The 16,231-nt window shown below is 45.5% G+C and overlaps 1 long non-coding RNA gene across 1 annotated transcript; it reads left to right on the top strand.

Moving 5' to 3' along the window:
- Positions 1,155–3,736, top strand: LOC108637512. The gene is made up of 2 exons (XR_001919122.1): positions 1,155–1,241; positions 1,924–3,736. It is a non-coding gene; the product is annotated as an uncharacterized LOC108637512 (long non-coding RNA).

The following is a 16,231-nucleotide window of genomic DNA, read 5'->3' as shown; positions in this document are numbered from 1 at the left end:
TGTGTCTCCTGTGGCTCCTGCATTGCAGGCAGATTCTTGACCGCAGAGCCGTGGGGGAGGCCCACCGTTGTGAATACTGGAGGGCGAACAGGACCAAACCAACCCCTGTTCTCATGGCACCTGCAGTCCAGGGGGAAATCACTGCAGAAAAACTCCACAGGAAATTCACAGCAGAACCAACCTCTAGGGGCTTACGAAGTCCCTGAGGGTGGCCTTGGTGGCTGATGTTTCGTAGTCACCCTGCTTAATATTCATGCAGAGACAGACGTAGGTGTGTTTTTCTGTTACACTACTTACCACAGCAGTAACTTTCAATTAAAGCCATGAGGAGTTTTGCCCTCTCAGAAATGGTTGACATGGCTTTGGAGATCTATTTTTGTCCTGCTTTCTCAAGTTCATGTCCTGTGTGATAGCCAACAAGGAAAATACCACGCTGCCACAAGTGTAACCATGTAAGATCTGTGTTATCCATGATACTTGGACTATTGCGATACTGATGGGCTGAGAAACAAATTTTTCATGTACCTAACACAATGTTCAGGTTTGAGCATTGAGGTTACCTAACAAGTTGATATAGTTAACTTTGGGGGTGGGGGGGCAGTATGCCTTCTTAACTTTCAATGTCAATTTTAGGTAGTCAGAAATCTTGCCTGAGGCCAGTACCTGGATAATAGTGTAAGTGTTGGTGAAACTATGAGAATGACCATCAGATTTCCGTAGGCAGGCGGTTTGCAAAGAAGGAGGATTAGTTTTAACCTTAACCCCCCCTTCAACTCTTAACGAAAAGCATGTGGTACATCAAGCAGGGCATGTTAGGTATTGCATTTCAGTTGTGGAGTGACATCTAATACCAAGTCAGCATTTGTTGTTAACTCTGGATGTACCGTATTAAGTAGTTAGGGACAAGTCTCTCAAATATCCCCACAGACAATTCACTAATGACAACAGGAAAAGAATGGTACCTTTCCAGTGGGGAGACCAGACGGGCCCCACCATCACCAGTGAACCCAGCATCTTCAGCCACAGGAGTTATTGACTGCCTCGAGGTTCTCCCTGAGATGCCGTGGAAAGTGCCTGGCCTCACCTGGGAATATTCGTACCAGCAAATGGTTAAACTGAATACGATCATGAAGAAACAAGCAGACAAATCCAGATGGTAGGACATTCTGTTAGGCAGTTGGCTTGGACTCTTCAAAAATGTCAACATTATGAAAGCCAGACCAAAAAAGGAAAAAACCTCGGTGGGTAAATGCTCTAAATTGAAACAGACCAACGAGACCTGGCAGCTGGGGGATATGGTGCTGAAGGACACTGAAGGAAGGAGAGAGAGTAGTGGGAAAGGGAGGGGAGGAAGAAAAAAGTATCTATAAAAGACATTTGGGGGCCAATTGGAGAAACTTTAATATAATCTGTGTTTGATTATCCTTTTGATGCTAAATTCTTTGCCTCTGAGCATTCTGAAGGAGAATGTCTTTGGTCAGGAGAATTCAGAATTCAGGAGATTCGTGCTGAAATATTTTAGGTATGAAATGTCCTGAGGTCTGCAACTTTCAAGGGCTCAAGACAAGGGCTCCCAAAACATGGAGAGAGAGAAACAAACATGGCAAAATGTTAATCGGTGAGTCCAGGTGTAGGAAACATGTGTTCCTTGTGTTATTCTTTCAACTTTTCTGTTTCAAGTTTTTCAAAGCAAAAAAAGGGAGAGACGAGGGAAGTCTATTTGAGGGAAATCCGGAACAAAAACAAGATGTAAGAAAACACACGTGCGTACAACTTAGCTGTGATGCCTCAGAGGAATAAAGGCCAGATCAGTGGACTGACTCTGGAGTGGGACTTATGAGGGTTGTGCTCTGGTGTGTCTTCAGGCATCACCCGCCCTGGGATCATGGGCAGTTTGCCTAACTCTCTGTATCCGTTTCCTAGGGCTGCTGAAACAAGCGTCACAAACCACGTGGCTTGAAACAACAGAGATGTCTCGCTCATCTCACCATTTTGGAGGCTGAAGTCTGAAATCAAGGTATCGGCATGGTCAGGCTCCTCCTGAAACCCGGAGGGGAGCATCTTTCCTTGCCTCTTGCTGGATTCGGATGGGTTGCCAGCAGTCCTTGGCTCTCTGGGCTCACAGCTGCAGCCCTTCACATTCTGCCTCCGTCTGTTACATGGTGTTCTCCTCTCCTGTGTCTGTCCCAGGATCCCTCCTCCTCTGGGAAGGACAGCAGTTGTATTGGATTGGGGCCACTCTAATGATCTCATCTGAAGCCTGATTACATCTGCAGAGACCCTGTTTCCAAATAAGGGTGCGTCCACAAGTGCTGGGGGATTAAGGCTTTGACACATTTTTCAGGGGATGCAGTGCAACCCATAACCCCTTCATTCTTGTTTCTCTAACTCCCAACATGTGTGGGGGACGCAGTGGACCCGATCAACCAGAACGCACACTGAGGTCCCTTCTGAAGCTCAGAGTCTGAGGCTCTGGGTGTCCACTGTTCTAAGTTCAGACATGAGTCAGCTTTGGGCAACTAAAGAGCCCAAGAGAGACGTGATGAGAAGGAGGTTCCAGATCATTATTAAACAGATAAGAAGCGTGTCCCTTGGAAACATGATTCGTGTATGTTCTTGGCATAGCAGGGGCTGTTTTATTTTGCTTGTCATAGTCATCCTTTTTGTCCTCATTTTTATTTGTTGAATGATTGTTTGTTAAAAGTTTTCTAAGCTGAATTCCCATCCTGTTACCCATAAAATTGCATAAAGTGAGATGCTAGAGTTAAAAAAAAAATAACTGTCACATCACAACTGATATTAGAGATTGGCAAGGCTGCCAGCTGGAACAGACTAACAAGGAAAATCAAGATTCCTCTCTCCGTCTTTGTCCTTCAGGCTAAAAAAAGGCAGGATAAGAAGAGAGAATGTTCTGTAATGAGTAAGGGTGGCCATGCCTCGTGATGGGTCAGCCCTGCGTGTCTGGAGGAGGACTCTCTTTGAGGCCCAGGCGGTGGGCTGGGGGCAGGGGGTGGAGGACGGCAAGTGGAGGAGGGTAGGGGGAGCGTAAATCGAGATGAGAACCACCAACGGTCTCCTGATGTCTCTGTGCTTCAAAGAAAAAACTGTGTCACAGCCGCAGGAGGGGAAGGCACTGATCGCAGAGTTGAAAGAGGACATTTTCCCAGAGCTGCAGGCCCACAGTCCTCAGCGTGACTGATGCACAAAGCTGCGTCTGCCTCCCTCCTGCGTCTCCCCACACGTGACTTAAGGTGGATGCCAGATGTGTAAACCAGGGCAGGGCTGTGTCCCATCTATTAGAAATCTCTGACTTGTGGGCATGAAACAAAAACGTCAGCCAAAGGGAATCTTCTCCAAAATCCAATTGCACTATTTTCTTCCCTGGCTTTCAGAGATCATCTGGATAAACCATGGGTGATTTAATTATACTGTCATTATGAAAGCAGGTTCTGTCACTTGCTGTCAGTGCCAGGTAAAAACACTTGGAATTCACACTGCGTCCTTATTACTGTGGTCTTCCTTTGCCGCTCTTCAGCAATGGGCGTTATGGATTTGTCAGCATTTCCGGTGTTAGCTCTTATTTTCAAGGCTTCTGCCTTAGTTGCTGAAATTGCATTGTCCTGGATGGGAGCCTGGAGGTAATTTCCTTTAGTGTTTCAGTGGCTGCAGTCTTTTATGGCTGTGTGTGACTGTGCAAGTGATTTCAATATCTTTTTATTAAAAGATTAATTCATGCGTCTCAACTCATTTTTTCTGATGCAGATAGCTTTTATCCAAGATTGAGACATGAATCATGTGAAGTAAACACTTACAAAGTCCACAACTCAGAAAAGGCCCTGCCTTGGCAGCAGCAAAGCAAGGCATGGGAAGGAAGTAATGAGATCACTGCGGTGATTATCAGTCGTAGTTCTTTATGGTCACACATTGTGTATCTCTGAGATTTATAATGTAAAACAGAGGGAAGAGCAGATGTGGTCTGAAATTGTAAATTTAAATTATGTGCCTTTTACTTGTTATTGACATTGAGATCTTCTCAACGAATCTTAGAATTTCAGTACCTGAAAAAGACCTTAGATCTTCTTTAATCCATCAGCTGTGGATACTTATTCCATCAGTTGTATATTCCCTCTTCTGTCCTTCCATTAATAGGTCGGTTAACTACTGATGTGTAACAATCCCAAACGTGTGTTTTGGCTAAGAAAACAATCCCTGAGTAGTTCACAATTCTGGGTGTTGGCAACTCGAACTGAGCTCAGCGAGGTGCTGCTTCTGCTGGTCCTGCCTCGGCTCACTCATGTGGCTTCAGTTCATCTGGCAGTTCAGCCAAGAGCTGATTGAATGTGTATGGCTTCATCGCATATCTAGCGGTTGACTGTGGCTCAGAGGCAACTGTGACATGTGTCTGCGGCATCCAGTAGGCCACCCCAGGCTTTCCACTGGCCACTGGGTTCCAAGAGGAGCAAATGAGAGCAGATTCCAATTCACAGCTCTTGTCAAGCCTCTGTTTGTGTCACCCTTGCTAATGTGTCATTCAGTTGAGTTCAGCTGCTCAGTCATGTCTGACTCTTTGTGACCCCATGGACTGCAGCATGCCAGGCCTCCCCATCCATCACCAACGCCCAGAGTTTCCCCAAACTCAGGTCCACTGAGTCGGTGATGCCATCCAACCATCTCATCCTCTGTCATCCCCTTCTCCTCCTGCCTTCAATCTTTCTCAACATCAGGGTCTTTTCCAGTGAGTCGGCTCTTCACATCAGGTGGCCAAAGTATTGGAGTTTCAGCTTCAACATCAGTCCTTACAATGAATATTCAGGACTGATTTCCTTTAGGATGGACTGGTTGGATCTCCTTGCAGTCCAAGGGACTCCCAAGAGTCTTCTCCAACACCACAGTTCAAAAGCATCAATTCTTCTGCACTCAGCTTTCTTTATAGTCCAACTCTCACATCCATACATGACTACTGGATACATAGCTTTGACTAGATGGACATTGTTGGCAATGTCTCTGCTTTTTAATATGCTGTCTAGGTTGGTCATAAATTTTCTTATTAGCCAAAGCCAACCATTTGGCCAGGCTCAAGTGAAAAGAGGTGAAGAGATAAGGCTCCACCTCTCAATGGGAGGAGCAACAAAAGGGAAGTATCCTCCATTTGCTTTTATTTGGAAACTGCGGTGCCATCCTGATAGCATCAGCTGAAATCTCCCTAGTATTCAGTCTTGCCTGAGAAAGGAAGAGAGAGTTATGGGCCACTGTACATTGCCCAGCCCACTCCTAAAGGAAGTGACAATTCATCTTGAGGAAAGAGACAGGAGAGTTCAAGATTGTTCAAGGTCATTAAGTCAGTGATGGGGGAGGTTCCACCTCAGTACGGCCCTTACTTGTCCCTCAGATGGCCCAACCCTGTCCCCACGACCTGTCTCTAAGACCTAGAGAAGAGGCTGGAGTAATAAGAACAGAGTTTCAGGGAAGTTTCTAGGGAAGACAAGGGGATTTAGAGGATGAAGGGAGTTTCCACATTTTGGTCTCTTCTGAGGATGGGGGCCGTGTTGGGCTGAACCCGGTCTGCTCCTGGACCAGAGCTGACGTGGGAGAGGAAATTGGCCTGCGATGGCAACAAGGCCATTGCCACAGGCTTTGATGGAACGTGCAGGAGGGACTCACGGTCTCAGCAGGTCAAAGCATTGGAGTTTCAGCTTCAACATCAGTCCTTCCAATGAACATTCAGGACTGATTTCCTTTGGGATGGACTGGTTGGATCTCCTTGCAGTCCAAGGGACTCTCAAGAGTCTTCTCTAACACCACAGTTAAAAAGCATCAATTCTTCTGCACCCAGCTTTCTTTATAGTCCAACTCTCACATCCATACATGATTACTGGATACATAGCTTTGACTAGAGATTTACTCGCAAGAGCACACGAGACACCCTTTCCTGGGTGAACTGGAGGACGCTGAGGGAACTCCACACTTACGCTCAGGTATAAGTCACCGCTCCTGTTTTTAAGCCAGTGTGTGAGTTTGTATGTGTTACTCAGTGATGATGTATAAGCCATGCTGATATATGAGCAACAAGGGCTAGAGAGGGAGATGTGGGAGCCCCCAGTCAGAGAGAGACTTCAGGAAGGGGCTAAGACCAGAGGCAGATCTGCAAATAGGCGAGGACTTAGAAGAGGATTAAGCTGGAGAACGTTCCGAAGTAATCCGCCCATGAGGGCAGTTAATACTTCACTGAGAAACCTGCTCTTTTACTAAAAACTGCTTTGTCTTAGGTCACTTCCGTGGAGTCATGAGAGAAGTTGTAGAAACAGAGGAATTGGGGAGGATAATGTTCCCAGATGCCCCTAGAATCTCAGTATTTAGAATCACTAGGGAAATCAAGTGTTTTTCACAATGGCATTGATGAACTGCTGCCAGAGAATAAATGAGTGGTGTGTGTGTGTGTGTGTGTGTGTGTGCGTGTGTGCGTGTGTGTGTGTGCGTGTTTGGAATCTTGGTCTTTATTGGCTGCAGGGTTTAACACACTCAGGCCGAGAGCCAGGGCTCAGATTTTGTTGAAAGTAATGTCAATGTTTTGCACGTGTGGGGACAAGAGAAAGCAGAAAAAACATAGAAGTCTTAGATAAAATCATGAATAACATATAACCCCCTTATTCATATATATTTATTTATACACACTCTATTTTGTTGCAAAAGAAAGTTAGGGTGACTTAATGAATACATTTATATATTGTATGACATACATATAACTTGAAAGCATAAATTTTAAACAAGGATGAAATAATTTTTGCACAAGTTTTTTTTTTTCTGCATTGTTATATTAATAGCTTTGCATTTGTGGGGAGAAGTGAATGGCACTTCCCTCCTCCGACCTGCATAAAAAAAAAGCAAGTGTCTGAATTGTGCACAAGTTGGGTCCCTTCTGAGTCACCACCTACTATGCATCAGGTTTGGAATGAATTCTACAACCTCACCCAGTTTGGGTTAAGGAATAGGCTTTATTGGGGAAGGGCTTCCCTTGTAGCTCTGTCGGTAAAGAATCTGCCTGCAGTGTAGGAGACTGGAGTTTGATCCCTGGGTTGGGAAGATCCCCTGGAGAAGGAAATGGCAACCGACTCTGGTATCCTTGCCTGGAAAATCTCATGGACAGAGGAGGCTGGTGGGCTGCAGTCCAGAGGGTTGCAAAGAGTTGGGCACGATTAACCGACTAACACTTGCTTACTTTATTGGGGAAAGGGAAAACTTATCAGGCAGGTTACACAGAAGGAGGACCAGGTTCCCTGCCTCCCATGGTCCCACAGAGAGACAGGCAAGGGTGCTGTGTAAGAAATGTAGTGTGGCTTTACGTTCCAATAGAGAAACAGTGTCTCTCTTTATTCTGCCTTTTCTATAAAGCAAGTGTAAAACAGCCGCTTTGTCAGTGGGGGGAAACTCAGGCAGTTTGATCAAGACATTCTGGATTGGGGGGCCAGCTGTTTACAGGGATACTGGGAAAGCCAGCAGCCATGGTCCACAGGATGCTGCCGGGAAAAGATGCTACTGGTCTCATGGGAAACTGAGCTGGGATGTAGCATTTCTGCTGAAAGAAAGACCTCTCTGAGGCCTGCTACCTCGTTGGCCAGGCAACCAGAGTGAGCTGCCATAGTCATTTTCAGACTATTTTGCTCATCACCCTGTAATTAGTGACGAGTCTGAAGCCAGGAAGCCTGAAGCTTGCTACAGTGGCCTTACAAAAGTCCCTCCACCTGTCTGATCCTAATTAGAGGTTCTAGTCCTCATCCTACTCTGTAGCCTGTTAGAAGACCAAATGAGTGTAACCAGTGGCCAAACAACTAAAATGGGAGGCTGGCAATTTAGCTAGCAATATTTTTCAGCTGGAGAAAGAAATGGCGATCCACTCCAGTACTCTTGCCTGGAGAATTCGGGCACGACTGAGCATCTATCACATTTTTCAGCACTTTGCTTTCAGAATTAAAAGATAAATCAGACAAGGTTGGTAATTTATCCAAAATGTGCCTTCCAAAATATAGCCCAGTAACCAGTATCAATTCAGTCCATTTTTCAAAGCCTCCTAATTCTAGAACTCAATGTAATTAAAAAAAAAAAAAATGATGCTCAGAATAGTGAACTGGGGGCATTCAACATCCCCAGTCACCAAAAAGGAGGAATATGGACCAAAACACAGGAGAGAAAAATTATCCAAACGTTTAAATCAAAAACCAAAATAAGACTAATAATAATGGATGGCTGCAGCAGACCACTGGCCAGTCACCTACTAGGCAGCCCCTCCTCCTTGCTAACAGAACCCCCATCTGGCTTTCGCCTTCACAGGGCACCCCCCCACCATAGACTATGAGTATGTTTTGCTGTCCTAAGTCAATCGTGGTGATTCCGCAGGGTTATGATGTGATTCTGGCCAAAGAGTTGAGAGAGATGGTCTTTAGGGGGCTCCAGGGGAGGGTCTCCTTGTCCTTGAAGAAAGGTGGCTGCTGGAGGGTGTGAAGGGTGAGTGGCCTTCAGAATTGCTGCCGAAGCCCTGGCCTCTGAGCCCATCTCGAATGAGGCCGCCTGCCCCATGGGGTTTCCTAGCTTGCGCCCTCTGTCGCCTGTCTGAACGACTCTCTCCCACAATGTGCCCCATCATGCTGGACCCCAGGACACAGTCCAGTTTGCAGTGTGTCAACTCCGAGGTGATGAAAAAAGCCACGGGCTCTGGAGTCCTACTACTTCGGGGGTGCCCCGGGTCCCTGGCTCCTTGTCTTGATACCTTCGTCTACTATTCTGTCATTATCCAAGTACTTGACTGCTTTTCCATTTGTCTGGGTCCCCGCTCAGGCCCATGTCTGATTACCACAGTCTCTGCAACCCCTAACAAAGTTCCTGGCACCAGAAGCTCCCAGTAAACGTTTCCTGGAGTCAGGGAGGGAACTAATGTATCCCAGTTGCCTTTACCACACGATGCGACCTTGGGAAAGTGGTGCAACCTGTGATCTGTTTCCTTACCTATAAACTGGGGTGATAACATCCCTTTGTAAAGGTTATTGAGATGATATATTTTTTTTAACTGTGGATACTGGAGAAAGGACCGGGAAATGAAGGAAAATCTGTGTCACCTGAGTGGTGAGGAGCATGTCAAGTAATGATGAATCCATCAATGATAGCTGGAACTGTTTCAGTAGCGGTCACATATTGAGTATTGTATACCATTATCTCATTAAGTACTTCCAAGTCTTTGAGGAGGAAATTACTGTACCCATAACACAGATAACAAAACTGAGACTCAGGAAGTAAAGCACTAGCCAGGTGGCAGAGCTGCTGATTCAGAGCACGCCTGAGCAGCTAAGCGTTGGCGTGTTGGTGCCCATTGCAGGGATGAGTTAGGAGCTGCCTCCAGGGAGGTATCAAGCCAGAGACCTGGTCCAGGCTGTCCTCAGTTAACACCTCTGCTTAATAACTTGGAAGAGAGCAGGCACAGCAGGTGCTTCAAAGACCAGAGGCGGAAACCAGAGCAGACATCCAAAGGCGCTGCTGGCGAGCGGGAGGGGAGGAACTGGGATTCGGTTTGGGGAAGTACAAACTCATCTAGCTGCGGGGAGCTAATCCACAGCAAAGGTGGAGAGGTCAGGAGAGAAAGGACAGCTGAGAGGCTGAAAAGCAACTGGGAGGACGGAGGGATGGAGATGCTGTTTGTAATGTGATGAGGCCAGAGCCAGGCCAAGGCTATTCTGGGCAGCCTTCACTGGAGCTGTGGAGGCCAGGGAGGGCCTGCTCCCTGCCTTGCGTGTACAGAGGCCAGCCCCTACTGCAGGCTCACACACACACACACACACACACACACACACACACACTTGAACACTGACCCCCAAGACCCCCATGAAACACGCACACACATTTTGATACCGACCCCTATCATACCCCATGAATCTTTTAAACTTTCTTCCTTCCATGTTTTGCCCATGTTTTATTTCCTAAAGTCTCTAAGAGGAGTCATGGGGCTATTGCATTTGTAGCATATAGGGTACCGTTCCGAGTGGATGGGGAGGCAGCTAGAAAGTAAGTGAATGAAGAGGCACTCAAGCATGCCGATGAGCCGGTCTCAAGTTTCAGAAGCTCTGTCTCCTGTCGGAAGCTCTGATCCTTCTTCTAGTACTTCCAGAGGCAATGCTGCTCAGTGGTTAAAGGCAGGCGTCTCTGGCTTTTACTACCCATGTAAACGTAGCCTACACATCCGAGTCTATTTCCTCAGCTGTAAAGTGGGAACAGAATTCACAGCTCTTCAAGGTTAAGTGCAGGACCGCTCCTGCCTAGAGTCGGTCCTGGATAAGCGGACATCAACATTCCCTGAAAATTTGCCCCTTGGTTGACAGTGGCATGTTCCCAATCTTGCTGTAGGCTTTTTGTTCAGATGCCTTTAGATCAGGCTTTGCAAAGATGAACAGATTGAAACCAGGAGTGAAAAGTAGCCAGCTTGAGGGCTTTATCTAGAGCTGGAACAAAGGGATCCCAACTCCTGGCAAGCTGGTTAAGTGGGCTCAGGGATATACCAACTGTGGAGCCATGCGTACTCTTGTGCACCTCTGGGCCTCAACCACTGAGAGGGTCCTCACATGTGGGTGGGCACCTTGGGAGACAAAGCTTAGCCATGATTCTGCCTGTCCTTAATCTTGCCCCCTCTGGGGAATTAAGAGACCTACTTGCAAACAACGAAATATGCATACCAACCCATCAGACTGTGGGCCTGACTATGACAAGGTGAGGGGGGAGTGGGGTGAGTTTCTCTGGGGGGTTCATCTTTCTCTCTCTTTATTTGTACGATCCTTGCCAGAAGCTAAAGGATGATCTGGACACTCTCAGCTGGCCAATTCCCAGGAAGGGGAAAGGAACATCTCTGCCTTTCCGGCTAGAAGGGCCCTCTGGGGTCATCGAGTCCAGCTTCTCGAAGGCTCAAGACTTGTTTGCAATCCTTTTTCAGAGTAAGTGGTGGGCAAGCCCACTACCAGCCCCAGACCTGTCAGCCACTGCTCTCCACTCCCAAGTCCAGGGAGAACAGGGCAAACTCAGCAATGTGAGAAAGACAAGCCATAAGGGAATCATTTCATTTTCAAACCCAAGCAGAGAGGCGAATTGTGTGCCATTATCTTCTATCTGCAGAAGTGACTAAGCAGAATTATGAACAGGCCAAGATTAATCTTCTTCCAGGTACATGAACCTGAATTTCTTCTTGTAGCATTTGATTTATTCAATTAATAAAATGCTGTTTTTCCTTTATAATAAGCAGATAAATTTCTCCATTAAATGTCCTAAATGACTGCTTTTGAACTGAATGTGACTCTCTGTGGGTGACTTTTGTGCATTTTGGAATGCAAGTTGTTTGACAGCCCTTTTAAAAGCGTGTATTGACCAGGATTATATGATATACATACAAGAAGGAGGGCCTAGTCTCCCCACCTCTTGCCCTTTGCACTCCTCCAACACACCTGCGTGGGAAACCAATCCAGAAGATCCTTCTTTGATCTACCAAAGTAGACCTTCAGTTCAGCTCAGTTCAGTCGCTCAGTCATGTCCGACTCTTTGCGACCCCATGAATCGCAGCACGCCAGGCCTCCCTGTCCATCACCGTCTCCCGGAGTTCACTCAGACTCACTTCCATCGAGTCACTGATGCCATCCAGCCATCTCATCCTCGGTTGTCCCCCTCTCCTCCTGCCCCCAATCCCTCCCAGCATCAGAGTCTTTTTCAATGAGTCAACTCTTCGCATGGGGTGGCCAAAGTACTGGAGCTTCAGCTTGAGCATCATTCCTTCCAAAGAAATCACAGGGCTGATCTCCTTCAGAATGGACTGGTTGGATCTCCTTGCAGTCCAAGGGACTCTCAAGAGTCTTCTCCAACACCACAGTTCAAAAGCATCAATTCTTCGGCGCTCAGCCTTCTTCACAGTCCAACTCTCACATCCATACATGACCACACGAAAAACCATAGCCTTGACTAGACAGACCTTAGTCGGCAAAGTAATGTCTCTGCTTTTGAATATGCTATCTAGGTTGCTCATAACTGTCCTTCCAAGGAGTAAGCGTCTTTTAATTTCATGGCTGCAATCATCATCTGCAGTGATTTAGGAGCCCCAAAAAATAAAGTCTTAGCTTTGCTTAATTTTATCTGACAGAGACGCCAGTTTCCAAGAAGGCCAGTGGGGAAGACAGAATTACTGCATTTCAGATGCAATTGGAAGCAGGTGTCTAGGTGCCTTCCACATCCAGTAAGCCACAGCTCTCTCTGGCATAGCACATGCCCAGTGAGCCATGCAACTCCAAGGAAGTCATACAACCTGTCTGGATATTACCTCCTTATTTTAGCTATGGGAATAATCATTGCATCTCTCAGTTAAATTGCTCAGTCATGTCCGACTCTACAACCCCATGGACTGCAGCACGCCAGGCTTCCCTGTTCATCACCAACTGCCAGAGCTTGCTCAAACTCATGACCATCGATATCTACCTTATATGGTTGTTGTTGGGGTGGAAGGCCATAATGTATGACAAAGGGCTTTCTAGAGGCAGCTGCAAGAGGCAGTTATTGTGCTATTATGACTATCTGCCCTCACCCGGGGTCATTGTGGAGAACTTTATTTCCCCCGGGGAAAATTTCTCTGCTTCCAAGTTAAAATGGTTAAATTTCATCAAGGACTGTGGCATAAAGGCATCGACCTTCCACTCTCAATGACAGTGAGCAGTATCTCTTGGAGACAAGTCTGAATGTTATCTGTGTACCCACTGGCACTAAAAACTTTTCTAAACATTATGTCCTTGGATTTAAAAATCATTACCTTAAACATTCTTTCCTCTGCAGTTCTGCAGAGCTATTGTGAACGCACACAGAACTGGCCAGCATGGAGTTCAGACATGAGATCTCCAAGGAATTTCAGACACAAAACTCACATGTGGTTGAAGAATATTTCAGGAAAGTTGCAGGAACTTCAAGGGATAGAGCTGAGAGGACTTTACTATTCTGACCAGTTTATTCATAGAGTCATAAATACTAAATTTGGAAAGTTTTCTGGGCCAAACTCTTCATTTTAAGATGAGAAAAGATGGCTTAAAATAGATTATTGGTTAAGCAGTTACTTTGGGAAAACTTAGGTTTTTCTGATTTCCTTCCAGGCCAATGTTCTTTCCATTATATTGCTAATAATATCAACAACAACCACAACAGCTACTGTTTATTGAATAATGAGTGTGCTAAGCTATTTACATATGTTTACTCATTTAACTCCGGCAATAAACTAATGAGGTGGATATTGTTCCCGTTTTACAGATGAGGAAAATGAAGGTCAGAAACATTAATTACTTCCCCAAGGTCAGGATACTGATGTTTATATCAGTCCACAGTATAGAAAGCAAGAAGGGGTATATGTGTCAAGGACTGGAGCTGTTTGTTTACATACAATAAAATGTCTCCATTTTTAAAAAAATTTAGAGATGAAAATTACTCTACCCCAAATATTAAGGGCCCTAGAAAATACATTCTGAACTCAGGACAAAACTTTCCCTGAAGTGTGTCTGACTTTATATTGACAGGAATTAACTGGAAATGAGGGTGTGGCACTTCCCCATTCTTCTGCTTGTCAGGATTTTAGAGTTCAGACCTGAGATGAGTCATAACGGAAATGTGTAGGCTTTTGGCCACAATGGAAATACTCATTTTCCCAATTGCTCAGCAGCAAAACATTGAGGCCAACTCTTTTTGTGTGCTGGGAATGTTAAAACATTTTTCAGTCTTAGTGTTGCTTTTAAAATCATTAAACCAATTTCTGTTGCCCCTGCTGCAGTTTCTAAAGATCCTATACTCACAAGAAATTTGCCTGCTCCTTAATCTTGATTTCTTATTTTTCCAACTTTCATTAAAAGCATAACTTCCTCACTCTAGCACAAGTTATAGAGCTTGAATTTTAAAACTTCCAACATGCATTTTCTCAAAATATCAAAGGAAGCTTTTCAGAAATTCTGCTTTCCCTAAAATGTTAACTTTACACTAAGCAATGCTATGTTTGAATGTCCCCAAAACACCAGAATGAGTTCTTGAAATTTCTCTAGTACAAAATAATAGCATAAGAAGAGAGAAGGAGAGAGAAAAGCAGTGTCTGAAATTAGCCAAGGTTCTTCAAGCCCAAATTGAAACTAGATGAAATGTGATAAAAAATAAAAGAAAAAAAAACGTTGTGAAAACAATCCCAAAGTTGATTATTGGCCATTTTTGGAACACAGTGTAAAACATTAACAGGAAAGGAGTTCACGATGTTCATTTAATAGGACATTTAAAGAGGAGGATGAGCTGTGAAAACTGGGGTCTACACTGTCACACTTACTTTCTTTGCCTCTTCTATCCTTTTATCCAGATGTTCATGCCCAGATGTTTCAGCACTTGGGGACTCAGGTCCTTACTGCATGCTGGGTCCTCAGGATCCGAAACTTAAACTGTCATGCTTCATGTCCTTGAGAAGCCTTGTCCACTGGTAGAAATAGACATTACATGAACCAGTACAGTGTGATGGAATGCCTGTCACAATGAAGGGAGGCACAGAATGGAATGGGGCTCAGCTGCGTACCTCTGGGGAATCAGGGATGGATTTCCTGAGGAGGTGGCACTCGGATGCTAACCAGTGGTTAACTAGCCAGGGAGAGAAAGGGGCAGGGACCCTCCAGACAATGGGAACAGTGGGTGTAAGAGGCACAAATGCTCAGAGACCATCAGTTCAGTTCAGTTCAGTTCAGTCGCTCAGTCATGTCCGACTCTGTGCGACCCCATGAATCGCAGCATGCCAGGCCTCCCTGTCCATCACTGTCTCCCGGAGTTCACTCAGACTCACGTCCATTGAGGCCGTGATGCCATCCAGCCGTCTCATCCTTGGTCGTCCCCTTCTCCTCCTGCCCCCAATCTCTCCCAGCATCAGAGTCTTTTCCAATGAGTCAACTCTTCGCATGGGGTGGCCAAAGTACTGGAGCTTCAGCTTGAGCATCATTCCTTCCAAAGAAATCCCAGGGCTGATCTCCTTCAGAATGGACTGGTTGGATCTCCTTGCAGTCCAAGGGACTCTCAAGAGTCTTCTCCAACACCACAGTTCAAAAGCATCAATTCTTCGGTGCTCAGCCTTCTTCACAGTCCAACTCTCACATCCATACATGACCACAGGAAAAACCATAGCCTTGACTAGACGGACCTTAGTAGGCAAAGTAATGTCTCTGCTTTTGAGTATGCTATCTAGGTTGGTCATAACTTTTCTTCCAAGGAGTAAGCGTCTTTTAATTTCATGGCTGCAATCACCATCTGCAGTGATTTTGGAGCCCCCCAAAATAAAGTCTGACACTGTTTCTACTGTTTCCCCATCTATTTCCCATGAAGTGATGGGACCAGATGCCATGATCTTCGTTTTCTGAATGTTGAGCTTTAAGCCAACTTTCTCACTTTCCTCTTTCACTTTCATCAAGAGGCTTTTTAGTTCCTCTTCACTTTCTGCCATAAGGGTGTTGTCATCTGCATATCTGAGGTTATTGATATTTCTCCCGGCAATCTTGATTCCAGCTTGTATTTCTTCCAGTCCAGCATTTCTCATGATGTACTCTGCATAGAAATTAAATAAGCAGGGTGACAATATACACCCTTGACGTACTCCTTTTCCTATTTGGAACCAGTCTGTTGTTCCATATCCAGTTCTAACTGTTGCTTCCTGACCTGCATACAGATTTCTCAAGAGGCAGGTCAGGTGGTCTGGTATTCCCATCTCTTTCAGAATTTTCCACAGTTTATTGTGATCCACACAGTCAAAGGCTTTGGCATAGTCAATAAAGCAGAAGTAGATGTTTTCCTGGAACTCTCTTGCTTTTCCCATGATCCAGCGGATGTTGGCAATTTGATCTCTGGTTCCTCTGCCTTTTCTAAAACCAGCTTGAACATCAGGGAGTTCATGGTTCATGTATTGCTGAAGTCTGGCTTGGAAAATTTTGAGCATTACTTTACTAGCATGTGAGATGAGTGCAATTGTGCGGTACTTTGAGCATTCTTTGGCATTGCCTTTCTTTGGGATTGGAATGAAAACTGACCTTTTCCAGTCCTGTGGCCACTGCTGAGTTTTCCAAAGTTGCTGGCCTAATGAGTGCAGCACTTTCACAGCATCATCTTTCAGGATTTGAAACAGCTCAACTGGAACTCCATCACCTCCACTAGCTTTGTTCATAGTGATGCT

This window comes from Capra hircus, chromosome 14 (genome assembly GCF_001704415.2).
Source record: "Capra hircus breed San Clemente chromosome 14, ASM170441v1, whole genome shotgun sequence".
NCBI lineage: Eukaryota > Metazoa > Chordata > Mammalia > Artiodactyla > Bovidae > Capra > Capra hircus.
Note: the sequence above shows the minus strand (reverse complement) of the source record. Positions and strands in the feature narration are given on the sequence as shown.